Here is a 3,382-nt window from a genome sequence, read left to right as displayed (position 1 = left end):
TAGCCGGGGATTAATAAATCAATGTACTCTAGTGATGTCGTTAAACAAAACAAACTTTAACTTTAAACTTGTATGCATATATGTATTATGTGTGTTCTGTTACATCACATGTAGGCTATTTGTCCCAGCCCATGTTTGGGCATTTTTATACGCGGCGGGACGTAGCTCAGTGGTACAGCGCTCACTTGATGCGCGGTTGATCTGGGATCGATCCCCGTCGGTGGGCCCATTGGGCTATTTTTCGTTCCAGCCAGTGCACCATGACTGGTATATCACAGGCTGTGGTATGTGCTATCCTGTCTGTGGGATGGTGCATATAAAAGATCCCTTGCTGCTAATCGAAAAGAGTAGCCCATGAAGTGGCGACAGCGGCTTTCCTTTCAATATCTATGTGTCCTGAACCACATGTGTCTGACGTCATATAACCGTAAATAAAATGTGTTGAGTGCGTCGTTAAATAAAACATTTCCTTCCTTCCTTTTGTACGATAAATATTGATTGATTGATTGATTGATCGATCGATAGAACGAACGAACGGTTTGTCGGTCAGTCGATTAATCGATTGATTGATTTCAGCAGAATGGGGCAGCATTTAACCAAAATCGGTCTTCATCTTAAGGCTGGTAGTTATTGGGTTCGCATCCTAGTACCGGCTCTCACCCAAAGTGAATGTTAATGGGCTAGTGGGAAGGTGTGATGCCACTACACCGACTTCTCGCTCACTAACAACTAACTACGAGCCCAGGACAGCGTGCCTGAATCTTAATTGGAAAGACCGGCTCCCACCCAGAGCGAGTTTTAACGACTCAGTGGGTAGGTGTAAGGTCACTACACCCTCTTTTATCTCACTAACCACTAACGACTAACAACTAACCCACTGTCCCGGACAGACAGTCCAGATAGCTGATGTGTGGGCCCAGGACAGTGTGCTTGAACCTGAATTGGATATAAGAACAGAAATAAGTGGAAATGAAATGAAAAGACACGAAGTATTAAACTAACGGCTATAGCCATCAACCCGTCACTGACAGGTGATTTGTGTGCCCAGGGCAGCGTGCTTGTAAACAACGAAACACTTTCCAGCACACGGTCTTGTGCTGTCCTTTCTGTTGGAAAGTAGGTTTTCTTTAACAACACCACCAGAGCACACTGATTTAAAATTAAACATCGGCTGTTAAATTGTGAAACAATTAGTAATATTTTACTTATCCCATTTTTCCATTAGTAGCAAGGGATCTTTTATATACACCATCCCACAGACAGAATAACACATATCATGGCCTTTGATATACCAGTCGTGGTGCACTGACTGAAACAAGAAATGGCCCAAATGAGCCCACCAACGGGGATCGAATCTAGACCGACCGCGCATCAGGCGAGCGCCTTACCACTGGGCTACGTCCCACTGTCTGTTGGAAAGTTCATATAAAAGATTCCTTTCTGCTGATGGAAATATGTCACAAGTATGAAATGCTTGACATCCAATAGCCGATGATTAATAAACTCATGACGATGATGATGTGCTCATAAACCTATTATGAAGCACTGACTGAAGCGGAGGAAAAACGTTTTATAAACCCTTATACCTCATGAAACGATAACAGTAATATACACCAGCCCATTAAATGTAAACTAAATACTGTTATAGTGTACATGTAATTAAAAATAACTGGATTTTTTTAGTTGAATTAGATCTCTTATGAAAAATCTGCCATCAAAATAATTAGACAAAGCTTCTGACAAGCAGACATTAGGACTATCCAGATCTGACATTAAAGAGAACCTCGTGTCATATCTTCTGTATATTACGTAGGTTGGCATTAATATTACGTCAACGTCCAGCTCACGGATTTATTTCGTTCCACTCTAGTGCGGAAGTCGTCCGCTTTTCCTCATATTGCGACCAGGAAATAATGCAGGGTAGAGGTCGGGAGTCTAGATTGTTGTCAGCGAAGTTTGTAGGAGGGTTCGAGTCATGCATCCTCGGGGAATGAATATATATATATATATATATATATATATATATATATATATATATATATATATATATATAATCGCTTTGAACAGGGGAGGTTCGATCCCCATTGATCCCTCCTGCACATGCGCTTGTACTTGCATTATTAATTTATTTTACTTTATATTAATACATCAATGTACTCTACCCCTCTAGTGGTGTCGTTTAAAAAAAAAAAAAAAAACCCAACCCACTTTAACTTTTAATTCAGTATAGAATATAATACGAATGTTTTTAGAGTCAGAATTCAAGGTCAGTGTATATATATTATGTTTCTTTTACATCTTAACATTTTTGTCGTCTTCACACATCAATAAATCGTTGTTAATGTGAGAATCTTAAAACAAAAGCGAACAAAGCAATAGCCTTAAATCTCTTACCGTAATGCCGAACACCTGTCGAAAAACTCTCACTTTGACACCGAGCATCAGCCGGCTTCTCGTCTTGAAAACACAACCCGATATACGGCAATTGATCCAGTAATCGTGGAACTGTCAAATCAGCAAGAAATCAGGTAACAATATGGCGTTGTCAGTTGCATCACCACTCAGGTAGAGAAACATAACTGGAACAACATATGTCTTCTCCCCCAGGGTGTAAAAATTAATTCTGTACAGTTCAAAAAGGTAGATTCAGTAAAGGTAGTACGTTTTTAAGGCGTCGCTCCCCAGCAGAGAAACGTTGCTATCGCTGTGTATTACTCTCGGTGGACACTGTATAATAGGTGAGAAGTGCTGTTGTTGAAAGGTAGCCGGACTTGAAGTGCTTGTCTCAAAGTCCGATACCTAAAGGCGAAAGCTGGCTTAGTGCTTCCCTTGACACACCTGACAGGTCTTGTCACTGTGCGGTCAGTCAGATTTTGGCTTTCAAGTGTGACTGACCAGCGAGTCGTTACGGGATCTGACACAGTACTGCCGGTCTGGGCTTTTATTAATCATATCAATGGGATATATCTTTGCAAAGGGAGAAGTGGAAAGGCGAGACGTAGCCCAGTGGTAAAGCGCCCGCCTGAGACGCAGTTGGTCTAGGATCGATCCGCGCCGGTAACCCCATTAGGCTATTTATTGTTTCAATCAATGCTCGGCAAACAGGTGTAACAAAGGTCATGGATTCTAAATATAAAAGATCCCATGCTGTTATAGTTGGAAAGACTAGTCCATTTCATGGCGGAAGCGGTTTTCCTCTCTCATTATCTGTGTGGTTCTTAGCTATATATCCAACTCCATATAAGCGTAATTAAAATGTGTTATGTTGAGTGTGTCATGAAATAAAACATTCCTGTTAGAAAATGTAACGGTTTTTATTTCCCAAGTACATAGAAACAAATAAAATCAATTTGTTAGTTTACCTGTGTTAAGGATGTTTTTA

This window comes from Gigantopelta aegis, chromosome 9 (assembly GCF_016097555.1).
Source record: "Gigantopelta aegis isolate Gae_Host chromosome 9, Gae_host_genome, whole genome shotgun sequence".
Taxonomy (NCBI): Eukaryota; Metazoa; Mollusca; class Gastropoda; order Neomphalida; family Peltospiridae; genus Gigantopelta; species Gigantopelta aegis.
Note: the sequence above shows the minus strand (reverse complement) of the source record.